We start from the raw sequence: 13,506 nt of genomic DNA on the forward strand, positions 1-13,506 counted from the left end.
CAATCACACTCCGATCACCAGAACGATGAAAAATCCTCGTTATGCCGTGAGTAAAATACCTAACTTTTGTATAAAATAACTAAGCGCATGCGCTCTGCGAACCTTGCGCATGCGCAGTAAGCGACTAATTGCAATATAGCGAAAATCGGTAACGAGCAAACAACTCGGAATGACCCCCATTGATCACAAATGCAGACGTAGTTGTCCAATTTGGAAATTTTCAACCCCCAAAACTGATCGTGCTGACTAGTCAAAAATAAAATAAATGACTCTAAACAGTCAAATCCAAATAAATTGGGTCCAACAGAAAAAAGAAACCTGATCTATTGATGAGCTTCTTCGGTGTGTGCAATATTGTTTGCTCAAACAAATGAACTGCCAGTCCAGCTGTATGAGCTCCATTTGACTAACAATGGTATAAAATGAGTTACTGTACAAGCCACTGTGCTTTATTCTATGTCATTCTGACCTACTTATGTTCTGCTCATCCTGAGGCAGCAGCTTGTGCTCACTATTTGATTAGCTACCTCTTGGAGGGCGGGATGTATTAACATACATCGCCGCCCCTCGCCGCCCATCGCAGCGATGTTGATCGCATGTGTATGAACATACGCGATCAACATCGCAATGCGGTGACGGAGGCCCCCCACGATACCTGTAAGGTATCTGTCACCTCCCTGGGCTCTCCTTCTCCTCAGCTGCCGGGAACACGGCAGCAGGCTGTCCCCGGCGCCTCCTTCTCCCCCCTGCACCCGGAAAGGACCTCCGGCTGCGTTGCTAGGGGGAGGAGAAGTTTACCTTCCGGGTCCAGGCTGCCTGGAGGAAGGTATGCCGGGGAGGAGGGGGGTCGGCATCTGCGGTGGGAGGCGGGTTGCGGCGGCCGGCTATAAGAAGCCCATAGGCTTCTATAGGGTATCACCATCCAGAGATGGCGATACCCTGGGCGGCGAAAAAAACAGCGACCAGGTCTTGGTACATTTGAAAATGCGGTAAAACCCCCAAAAACGGTGGTTTTACAGCATTATTCCCTTAGTACATCCCGCCCTGAAAGTTCAGAAAGGCTAGAAACTTATTAATGTCTCAATAAGGAGATCACAGAGGTTGCAGTGACATAATAGCATGTTAAACTACAGCAGACACTGCCTTGTATTTATAGCATAGGAAAATAAATATATGTTTATAAAAAAGGAATTAGGAAACAGTAGTTAAGTACACATTGGGGTTTATTTACGAAGCGTCGGGCTGTGAATCCCGGAGCTTCTGATCGTGTTTATGCCCAATATTTTAAAGGGCAATGCTTTACTAGCTTTGTCTTGCTACTAAAAGCTTTGCCTTTTTAGATATCAGGAATAAACACAATCAGATCGCCAGGTTGCTTAATAAATAAACCCCAAAGCCTCTCTTAGCACAAATACTACTACTACTATTACTACACCTAGTCCTCCTCCTCCTAATACTACTACTACTACTACTACTACTACTAATAATAATAATAATAATAATAATAATATACCTGAAAACTGTTCCTCTTCATTATTCAGTCAGCAGTTCACAAAAGCTTTTATATTCAATCCTTGCAAGTAAATGAGGCTTGTCTTTCCTTCATGTCGCCCCATTGCCATCACATCCACTATTGTGTATTGTGAGCTTTGGCTTGTTCTCTAACTTTCCTAACAATAATAAATACACATGTAGAGATCTATTTTTCAGGCATGCATCCGGCTCCGGAATATGGGAACATAAGCTGTATTCACCTGCTCCTGAGCTGTGAAGCTTCATCTGAGTCTGTGAGAAAGGTGGCAGCGGAGTTCACAGTAACTGGCTTTCTCTGGCTTGTCACTCTCCACCTGTTCTATCCCTGCCTTTGTTCTTCCTGTCATAATGCCAGACACATAAGACACACCAGCAGTTCATGCAGCGTATCTTTAGCAACCAGGAAGCATTGTCACCTCAAACAGATCAGTTGACTTATTTCCAAGATAAAGATGTTACACCACCAGAAACAGCATTGGAATCAGTCCTGCATGAGCAAAATGTTATTAAATGTTCGTTAACCACTCGATTATGCATTCATTCACTTTTATTTATATAGTGTCTACATATTACGTAGCTCTTTAATTGTTCCAAGCCTTAGCTACACTTATTCCCAGAAGCTCTATGGGGGTCATTCAGAGTTGATCGCTAGCTAAAAATGTTCGCTGCGCTGCGATGGTGCAAAAAAAACTAGCACTTCTGCGCATGTGTATGCGGCGCAATGTGCACGCGCGACGTACTTTCACAACAGCCAAAGTAGTTTCACACAAGGTCTAGCGAAGTTTTTCAGTTGCACTGCTGGCCGCAGAGTGATTGACATGAAGTGGGCGTTTCTGGGTGTCAACTGACTGTTTTCAGGGAGTGATCGAAAAAACGCAGGCGTGGCTGGGCGAACGCAGGGCGTGTTTGTGACGTCAAATCCGAAACTGAATGGTCTGAAGTGATCGCAAGTTAGGAGTAGGTCTGAAGCTACTCTGAAACTGCACAAAATTATTTTGCTGCCGCTCTGCGAACCTTTCGTTCGCACTTCTGCTAAGCTAAGATACACTCCCAGAGGGCGGCGACATAGCGCTTGCACGTCTGCTAAAAACAGCTAGCGAGCGAACAACTCGGAATGAGCACCCATCTGACAAGATTAAATATTTTCAGATTTTTCTTCTGTAGGAAAATAAATAATGGTAGCACCATTTGGGTCCTTTGGGACCAAGTCAGAGGTGCAGGCAAGTCAGCCATAGGGAAATAGTTTGCAGAAGTTTTCAGGTAATCATATAATGGGTACAAAATCTTGTCTGTCAGGATCCCGGCAGTCAGGCAACTGACAGCGGAATCCCGATGGATCCTGGTAAGTATTTCAACCCTACCTCTATCTCTAACATAACCTCCCCTCCCGCAGCCTAACCCTACCTGTGCCACCACTGCCTGTAGCCTAATCCTCTCCCTAGTGCCTAACACTAACCCCAGTACATACCGGCGGGATCTATTGGGATTCTGTGCATTGGGATTCCGCTGTATTCTGACCATTGGGATCCTGACTGCCAGGATCCTGACCGCATCCCCATATAGTACAGGGTTACTATAAAAGAAATAGACACTTTCAACATTTTATAAAAACCAAAGTATTATTGATATAGCCAAAATACTTACATGGATATGTAGCATACTGTATGTCTGTAAGGTTCTATGACATAAGTTACAAATATGGAAAATAGATGAAATTAAACTAAAACCAAAGATCCGTGATTGGTGGGCTCACTGAGCATGGATCCCTAAATGAAGGTAAGTGTAATTTCATTTATTTTCTATTAACTATTTTAAAGGCCCCCCCCCTCTGATTTTATACTTACCAGTCGCAGGAGCCGGCGTCCGCTGCTCCAAGAGGCGGCCGGGCGCCGGGTCCTTCTTCTGCACTGTAATCCCCTGTGCTGTAAAGTGAGCTGCCGTTTTGCAGCGCCACTTTACTGCACCGGGGTCACAGTGCAGCATATGGAGGTCCCGACCCCGCTCAATGGAGCACCGATCACCGGCTCTTAGGACAGGTGAATATGGTTATTTAATTATTTTTTTACACTGTGATCAGCTTGTATGTCCTTCGGACACACATAGCTGATCTCTGGAGCCTGGTACCCGCACAGCTTTCTCTGCCAGGGGAAAGCTGAGCAAAAGGCTGTACATCGCAGTGCTGCCCTGTGAATTCGCCAGCCTGAGCAGGCGAAATTATTACAGGTTGCACTGCAGTGTTATTTTTTTATGTTTTTTTTGTTTTGTAAATTCGTCCACATTGCATTTCCCATTACAAGTATGGGAAATGCGATGTGAGTTACTAAAAAAAAGTGAATTAAAGGGTTTGGAGCAGTTTTTCATGAAAACTGCTCCAAATGCCCTTTAATACTTTGGAGTGATACTAAAATAATGTTAATAAATAGGCCCCATAGTATTTTGACTATATCAGTAATACTTTGGTTAATATAGAATGTTGAAAGTGTCTATTTATTTTATAGTAACCCTGTATATAACTAGATATTACAATTATTTTACATGGTGTTAGTCCTTTCAAGATTCTTCAGACATTGGAGAATCAAATTACAAAGAGGGGAACTGACTGGTTTTACAGGTTAACCATTTTACTAACATTTATTATTATAGCACAAGTATAATCGTCAGAAGTGGGAACAAACAGCAACAAAAAGCTATTTAAAAAAAAAAAAACAGACAAAAGTGAATGCGCTATAGAACATATTTATACCTTTGCCATATCAAGCCCGTCGGCTCCAACATTAATGTTGATTTGTAGCTTCCTAATGCCACCCATCCCATGTGTCCTAGTCAGTAAAATCATAACATTCTTTGCTCAGGCAATTCTATCAAGGCACAGCATTCTATCAGTGACTCAGCTGTCAAGAAAAGGTCAATGGGCAATACCTTTACTAAAAAGGACAGCTTACAGGGGTAGTATGTGCATGTCTTACCCATTTACACTCCTTTGAAGTTGGCATATGGCACAGTCCAGTGGAAATATTTAGCAGTTATTGGTACAATACCACCACAAGCATCCAAGTGCCACCCTCAAACAAGTGTCGCCCCTAGGCACGTGCCCCACATGCCTAATGGGAAATTCGCCACTGGACCTCTTCCTTACACAGAAAGAACACAGAGGGCATATTATATGACCAGAGTGTCATAAAACTCTAGGACTGGGGATGCTGAAAGGTAGCACATGATGGATTACAATATCAGCCTATGGGAGGTGGTTTATTGTAAAGTGGGTGGTCCTAGGTGCTTTGTATGTTTGCTTCAAGGTTAGGGCGTTCTCTTGGGTGGTCTCTTTAATGTAAAACGTTGCCCGACCTCCCATCCCAAAGTTTTTGTTGTCAACTTTGCAGGTGGGTCAGCCTATTTTTGTTAATATGTTTAATGTGAAGGTAGGTATGGGCAGGTTCGGATTTTGGAAATCCGAACCCCACCAAACACCCCCAATCCGAGTTGGGAATCGAGTCTGGCTCGAGTTTTCCCACCAGACTCAGTTCCCAGAACGAGGCAAAACATCATCATCCTGGTGTCAGATTCTCGCGGGATCCAGAATTTGTATATTTTGTGCCTCCCGCCCCGCCATCTTCACTCCAGTCCTGGAGAGTGTAGCGAGAGGACGTGTCTCCTCAGTGTCTGTGCGGGAAAGTGGATTGGCGCGTGGGGTGGTGACCTGCTCTTTTGTATCATCCCAGTGGTGCTGTTTTGTGCTGCATTAGTCCAGTGGTGGTGTCTTGTGCTGCATCAGTCCAGTCACAGTGGTGGTGTCCTGTGCTGCCATAAGTCCAGTGGTGCTGCTGTATAAGTCCAGTCCAGTGGTGCTGTGTTGTGCTACATCAGTCCAGTGGTGGTGTCCTGTGCTGCCATAAGTCAAGTGGTGGTGTCCTGTGCTGCCATAAGTCCAGTGGTGCTGCTGTATAAGTCTAGTCCAGTGGTACTGTCGTACAAGTCCAGTGGTACAGCCGTACAAGTCCAGCGGTACAGCCGTACAAGTCCGGCGGTACTGCCATATAAGTCCAGCGGTGCCGTATAAGTCCAGCGGCACTGCCGTATAAGTCCAGTGGTGCTGTTCTGTGCTGTATATTATTTACTTCAAATAAAGGGGTTATTATTATTTAATCCAAATAATTTTTACAGGGTTTGCCCTGTGTGGTGTATGGGTACACTTTCCTGTGCTGCATATTATTTATAATAACTCCAAATAAAAGGGTTATTATCCAAATAATGTTTACAGGCTTTGGTGTGTGTGTGTGTGTGTGTGTGTGTGTGTGTGTGTGTGTGTGTGTGTGTGTGTGTGATGTAGTGGTACACTCTCCTGTGCCGCATTTTGTTATATAACTCCAGAAAAATAATGGAGAACAAAAAATTGGAGGATAAAATAGGGAAAGATCAAGAAACACTTCCTGCTAGTGCTGAAGCTGCTGCCACTAGTCATGACATAGACCATGAAATGCCATCAACGTCGTCTGCCAAGGCCGATGCTCAATGTCATAGTAGAGGGCATGTAAAATCCAAAAAGCCAAAGTTCAGTAAAATGACCAAAAAATAAATAAATTTAAATCATCTGAGGTGAAACGTAAACTTACCAATATGCCATTTATGACACGGAGTGGCAAGGAACGCCTAAGGCCCCGGCCTATGTTCATGGTTAGTGGTTAAGCTTCACATGACGATGGAAGCCCTCATCCTCACACTAGAAAAATTAAAAGAGTTAAGCTGGCAAAAGCACAGCAAAGAACGATGCGTATCACAAATCCCCAAGGAGAGTCCAAGTGTGTCGGTGGTTGCTATGCCTGACCTTCCAAACACTGGACGGGAAGAGGTGGCTCTTTCCACCATTTGCACGCCCTCTGCAAGTGCTGTAAGGAGCACCCACAGTCTAGTTTCTGATATTCAAATTGAAGATGTCACTGTTGAAGTACACCAGGACGAGGATATGGGTGTAGCTGGCGCTGAGGAGGAAGTTGATGTGGAGGATTCTGTTGTGGTTTGTTTAAATCAGGCATCGGGAAGACAGTTGTTGTCAGTGGGATGAATAAGCCCATCGTCATGCCTGGGCAGAAGACAAAAAAATCCACCTCTTCGGTGTGGAATTACTTCTATCCAAATCTGGACAACTACTGTCTTATCATATGTACCTTATGTAAAGGTGTCATAAGTAGGGGTTAGGATGTTGACCACCTAGGAACATCCTCCCATATACGTCACCTGCAGCACGTTCATAAAAAGTTACTATCAAATTTAGAAACTGTGGCTAAGATCATAAGCAGTCCAGGGACACCTAAATCCTTTTGTCCTGTTGTATCCAAGCACCTGCAAACCACACCAGCAACTCTCTCCTTGTCAATTTCCTCCTCAGTCAGGATCAGAAGTAGTCCTGCAGGCCATGTCACTGGCATGACTGACTCCTCTCCTATCCGAGATTCCTCCGGAGAATCCTTGAGTGGTACGCCTACTGCTGCCACCGCTGCTGGGAGTCGTTTATCATCTCAGAGAGGAAGTTGGAACACCACTACTTCTTCCACCAAGCAAGTGACCATCCAACAGTCCTTTGCGAGGAGGATGAAGTATGACAGCAGTCATCCTATTGCAAAGTGGATAACTGAGGCCTTGACAGCCATGTTGGTGTTAGACGTGCATCCAGTATCCGCCACTAGTGCAGTGGGATTTAGACAATTGATGGAGGTAGTGTGTCCCTGGTACCAAATCTCGTCTAGATTCCACTTCACTAGGCAGGCGATACCGAGAATGTACAGAGACGTCAGAAAAAGTGTCCTGTGCGGTTGCACCCACTGTCCACTTAACCACGCACATGTGGACTAGTGGAACAGGGCAGACTAAGGAGTATATGACTGTGACAGCCCACTGGGTAGATGCATCACCTTGCGCAACAACAACAGCAGCGGCACCAGTAACAGCATCTCAGAAATGCCAGCTCGTTCCAAGGCAGGCTACGCTGTGTATCACCGGTTTCAGTAAGAGACACATCACCAACAACCTCTTAGAGAAACTGAGGGAAATCATCGCCCAATGGCTTATCCCCCTTAGACTCTCCTGGGTATTTGTGATATCAGAAAACGCCACTAATATTGTGCTGGAATTAAATCAGGGCAAATTTCAGCATTTTAGAGAACACTATCTGTGTCTGGCGCTAATCACTAAATATATATATATATATATATATATATATATATATATATATATATATAGTGACAAGAACACTGGGATAGTGTTTGAGGGCAGGTATGTTTGTCCCAGGTTCTTGTCTTACATGTTTTAGAAAATGAAAACTTCTAGGAAAATGCTTTTGTTTTGTCAGAACCTTTTCAGTTTGCTGGAAAAGCTGGATAAGGGCCCTGAGAGAGATAGGGCGAGTTCCAGACATTGGGCCCAGTTCGGATCTTTGGCCTCACAGAGGGCTAATCAGGGCTTTCAGCTGTGCAAGAGTCTTATAGGGCTTCTAGCCTGATTAATGTGTGCAGACTGCCTGGGAAGACTGCAGGAACTCTGTGAGAGAAACACGCTTCCTGATACAAGTGAGCTATACAGTGTTTACTGGAGAACTCTTTGTTTTTGTTTAGTGATAGTTAGGAACATCTTGTGTTTAGTTAGTGCCGGACAGGCAAGGTATTTTCTTTTGCTGTTTGTTTTATTTTCTGTATAATAAAACTGTCTGGGGCCAGTTGTACCGGAAACTGGACTTGTGTGGTTCCTAAGCTGTTGCATGCTGCCATTTATCCCAGGAAACGGCACCTTGTACCCTTACAGTGTTACAACATGGTGGAGAATGCGAGCATGCCGTTCTGCGCATAAGTGAAAGCAGCAGCTTTGTGAGGCCTGCAGAAAATGGTGGTTTATGCAGATACAGCCCAGTGTGAAGTTACTGAGACTCGCCCTGAGGATTTGATATATGTCCTGGGTGAAAGCAGCTACAAAGCCGCCTGAAAAATCTGTCGACATGGAAGAACTGCTTAAAGCCTTGCTGCAAGCTACAGCTGCTCAGCAGGAGGCCAACAGACAGCAGCAGGTGGCAATGGAGGAAAATTGGAGACAGCAGCAGGTGGCAATGGAGGAAAATAGGAGACAACAGCAGGCAGCTGCTGACGAACTTTACAGGCAACAGCGTCAGGATAGAGAGGCCTTAACAGAAGTGGTGCAGAGCCTTGCAGCCCGGATTGGAGATGTGGCCGTCAGTGCTCTGACCAGCTCTAGTTCTATACGGGCCAGTCACTTCCTGCAGAAAATGACAGATGCTGATGATGTGGAGGCCTACCTGACCACGTTTGAAAGGACTGCCAAGCGTGAGAACTGGACGAAAGCACAGTGTGCCAGTCTGCTGGCACCTTTTCTGTCAGGTGAGCCCCAAAAAGCGTACTTTGATTTAAGCCCTGCTGAGGCTTGGGACTATGATAAACTAAAGACTGAGATCCTGACCCGCCTGGGAGTCACGCTGTCAGTACGAGCACAACGGGTGCACTGTTGGGTGTATGCCATGGAGAAGCCTCCTCCCTCCCAGATGCATGACCTTATTCAGCTAACAAAAAAATGGTTACAGCCAGAGACATTAACTGGTCCCCAGATGGTTGAAAGAGTCGTCATGGACCGCTACTTGAGATCTTTGCCCATGGTCCTGCGCAAGTGGGTGAGCCATGGAAACCCGGGTACTGCTGACCAATTAGTGGACATGGTAGAGAGGTATTTGGCAGCAGAGGAACTACTGATGACCACCCAGCAACCCATAGATCCTCTACAGCGCCCTTCAGTAAAGACTGGTAAGACTGTTCCGTGGGAAAATGTGTTGCTGGGCGGTTAAGAGAATGCAAGGCTGGAGAGACTGTAAACACTGGCCCTGGAGACAGGCCAATGGGGCTAGAACGGTCTATGCTGCCCAAACGGGTTGATAATCATGTGGTTAAATGTTTTAGGTGTGGTATGCCAGGTCATGTTATTGCCAATTGCCCAGTCACGCAAGAACCCATGCAATGTGATGCTGCCTTTGAATGTCGCAGAATGTCTTTCTTTGCTAGGTTAGCCTGTACTGTGGTACCTTCACCTGAGCTGGAAAAACAAATGTGTGATGTGTTCTTAGAGGGTAACCGGGTAGAGGCCTTGCTAGATTCAGGAAATTTAGTTACCCTCGTGAAAGTGGGGTTAGTGAACCCCTTAAATGTCCAGCAAATACCTATTGGGGTAACTTGCATACATGGGGATACCCAACATAATGTCACTGCTAAAGTGAATATAGAAACTTGTTGTGGGTCAGCAATTGTTAAAGTAGGACTGGTCCCCACCTTGGTGCATGAGGCCATAATAGGGAGGGATTTTCCTCATTTTTGGAAACTGTGGGAATCACGTTTATCAACAGATGTGAGAAGTAAAGAGCCATTTGATAATACCGGTGATTTCATGGATGTACGTGTGTCTTCGGAACTTTCTGACCCTTTGCCTTTTGCTAGTTTGGTTGGGGAAGGGACAGATGGGGAATCCAGTGAAGACCCTCTTGCTGGGAACAGAGACATAGTAGTTAGAACTGAAAGCATGCCTGACCTGGAGGTAAAGAAGGATCTGTTTGCGTCTGAACAGTTAAAGGATCCTACCTTGATAAAGGCTAGAGAGAATGTTAAGATTGTTAATGGGGAACCTGTGGTACCAGGTGACAGGGTTACATATCCCCACATGGCCATCTGTAATGAGCTCTTGTACCACATTGTCAAAAGGGGTGAGGATGTGGTGGAACAGCTGGTAGTTCCCTAGCCTTGTCGGAGAACGGTACTAGATTTAGCTCATAGTCACGTTACCGCAGGACATTTAGGGGCAGAAAAAACCACTGAAAGAGTTTTACAAAGGTTCTTTTGGCCAGGGGTTTATAAAGAAGTGTCTGAATATTGTTCTTCCTGTCCTGAATGCCAGTATCATGCCCCTAGACCCCATTTCAGGAGCCCACTAGTTCCCATGCCTATTATAGAGGTCCCTTTTGACAGAATAGCCATGGATCTCGTGGGGCCCTTGTTAAAGTCTGCTCGGGGCCATCAGTATATCCTGGTAATTATGGACTATGCCACTCGATATCCTGAGGCTGTCCCTTTACGCACTATCACAACCAAGGCGATAGCTAGGGAGCTGGTGCAGGTTTTTAGTAGAGTGGGAATAACAAAAGAAATTTTGACTGACCAAGGTACTCCATTTATGTCAAGGATCATGAAAGAATTGTGCAAATTATTTAAGGTCACTCACCTCAGGACGTCCATCTACCATCCCCAAACTGACGGGTTGGTGGAAAGGTTTAATAAAACATTAAAAAGTATGTTAAAAAAGGTTGTTGAGAGAGATGGGAAAAACTGGGATTGTTTGTTGCCCTACTTGTTAATGGCCATCAGAGAAGTTCCTCAGTCCTCTACGGGGTTTTCTCCAGGGTCATTCACTTTTTCCCTAATCTCAAATGGACCCTGGTAGATTTGTTCGGGTTACAAAGTATACCAGCCAGGAAAGAGAAAACCCGAACAAATCTACCATGTTAACTTAATCAAACCCTGGAAAGATAGGTTGTCTCTGTCAGCGGAGCCCTGCCCTTCGGTATCTTCACCTCGGTTGCTTCCCGCAGTAAAGGTGTCAGAGACATTATCAGCTGATCAGAACAATCAGGTTAAAGAAGTTCTCATCCAAAATAGGGAGATATTTTCAGAGCTGCCTGGCCGAACGACCATAATAAAACATGACATTGTCACAGAACCAGGGGTCAGGGTTCATTTAAAGCCATATAGGATTCCTGAAGCTCAGCGAGAAGCTGTTTCTAAAGAAGTTAAAACCATGTTAGAACTTGGAGTCATAGAGGAATCTAATAGTGAGTGGTCCAGTCCCATAGTTCTCATCCCGAAGCCCGACGGTAGCATACGCTACCGTAATGACTTTCATAAGTTAAATGAGGTGTCCAAGTTTGACGCATACCCCATGCCCCGTGTGGATGAGCTTATAGAAAGTCTGGGAACAGCCAGGTTTCTCACCACGTTGGACCTGACCAAAGGTTACTGGCAAATACCTTTATCTGATAGCGCAAAAGAAAAAACAGCCTTTTCGGTTCTGGAGGGGCTGTACCAGTATAAGATGTTACCCTTTGGGTTGCATGGGGCTCCAGCAACCTTTCAACGGGCGATGGATAAAATTTTGAGGCCCCATAGAAAATATACAGCTGCCTATTTGGATGATGTGGTAATTCACAGTACAGACTGGGGGTCCCATTTGGTTAAAGTACAAGCAGTACTGGACTCAATCAGAGAGGCAGGGTTAACTGCTAACCCAAAGAAGTGCTGCCTCGCAATGAAGGAGGTCAAATACTTGGGCTTCACCTTAGTCAGAGGTCTGATTAGGCCCCAATTGAATAAAATTGATGCTATTCAAAACTGGCCTCGTCCAGTGAATAAAAAACAGGTAAGGGCTTTTTTGGGAATAACTGGGTACTATAGACGGTTTATTCCCAATTTTGCGGCCACAGCGGTGCCGTTGTCAGACCTTACCAAACGGAAGCAGTCAAATATGGTGAAATGGAACCCTGATGCAGAAAAAGCGTTCCAAGCGTTAAAAGTGGCTTTGTGTTCACAACCGGTGTTGATAACACCAGATTTTTCAAAAGAATTTGTGGTACAGACAGATGCATCAGAGGTAGGGATAGGGGCTGTGTTGTCCCAAACCAGAGATGGGGACGAACACCCTATCATTTATTTGAGTAGGAAACTCAATGAGCATGAAAAAAGGTATGCCATTGTGGAAAAGGAGGCTATGGCCATTAAGTGGGCACTAGATACCTTGAGATATTACCTCTTGGGTAGACAATTCAGACTAGTGACAGATCATGGCCCTTTAAAATGGATGTATGTAAATAGAGGCAAGAATGCTCGTGTAACTAGATGGTTTCTAGCATTGCAGGATTTTGTCGAACATAGACCGGGTACACAATTGGCCAACGCAGATGCATTGTCCCACATCTTCTGTTTGGGGGCTACAAGTGTTCCGGCCCCTAGGTCGAAACAGGGGAGGGGGATATGTGACAAGAACACTGGGATAGTGTTTGAAGGCAGGTATGTTTGTCCCAGGTTCTTGTCTTACATGTTTTAGAAAATGAAAACTTCTAGGAAATTGCTTTTGTTTTGTTAGAACCTTTTCAGTTTGCTGGAAAAGCTGGATAAGGGCCCTGAGAGAGAGATAGGGCGAGTTCCAGACATTGGGCCCAGTTCGGATCTTTGGCCTCACAGAGGGCTAATCAGGGCTTTCAGCTGTGCAAGAGTCTTATAGGGCTTCTAGCCTGATTAATGTGTGCAGACTGCCTTGGAAGACTGCAGGAACTCTGTGAGAGAAACACGCTTCCTGATACAAGTGAGCTATACAGTGTTTACTGGAGAACTCTGTGTTTTTGTTTAGTGATAGTTAGGAACATCTTGTGTTTAGTTAGTGCCGGACAGGCAAGGTATTTTCTTTTGCTGTTTGTTTTATTTTCTGTATAATAAAACTGTCTGGGGCCAGTTGTACCGGAAACTGGACTTGTGTGGTTCCTAAGCTGCTGCATGCTGCCATTTATCCCAGGAAACGGCACATTGTATCCTTACAGTGTTACAACATATATATATATATATATATATATATATACATATACATACATACATACACACACATATAGGTATACGTATGAAACCACACATACACCTAACTCGCATATACATACAAACGACTTCAATATAAATATTGATTTATACACCTTAATATGAACCCATATGTTCTAAAAATCACATAAGCAGCGAAGGTAAATTGGCTTGTGGATATAGCCAAAAAATTCCACCTGATGCAAACCAGATGTAAAACTGCAAAAAATGTTGTATCCCCTCGCGCTAATGAAATCAAATTGAGACAACAGGACATGAATGTACTCAATACATTAGTTACTTTATGATATTTTTAATA

General features: G+C 44.7%; 1 protein-coding gene across 1 annotated transcript in view; it reads right to left on the minus strand.

Annotated features, from left to right (window-relative positions):
- FAM83E (family with sequence similarity 83 member E) overlaps positions 1-1,972 on the minus strand; it is a 199,031-nt gene extending 197,059 nt beyond the window's left edge. The window contains exon 1 of the mRNA XM_063942758.1: positions 1,514-1,972. The gene's annotated coding sequence lies outside the window, so the exon portion shown is untranslated. The remainder of the gene's footprint in view (positions 1-1,513) is intronic.
- Between the last annotated feature and the right edge of the window lie 11,534 nt (positions 1,973-13,506).

The sequence above is a fragment of the Pseudophryne corroboree genome, chromosome 10 (assembly GCF_028390025.1).
Source record: "Pseudophryne corroboree isolate aPseCor3 chromosome 10, aPseCor3.hap2, whole genome shotgun sequence".
Classification (NCBI taxonomy): domain Eukaryota; kingdom Metazoa; phylum Chordata; class Amphibia; order Anura; family Myobatrachidae; genus Pseudophryne; species Pseudophryne corroboree.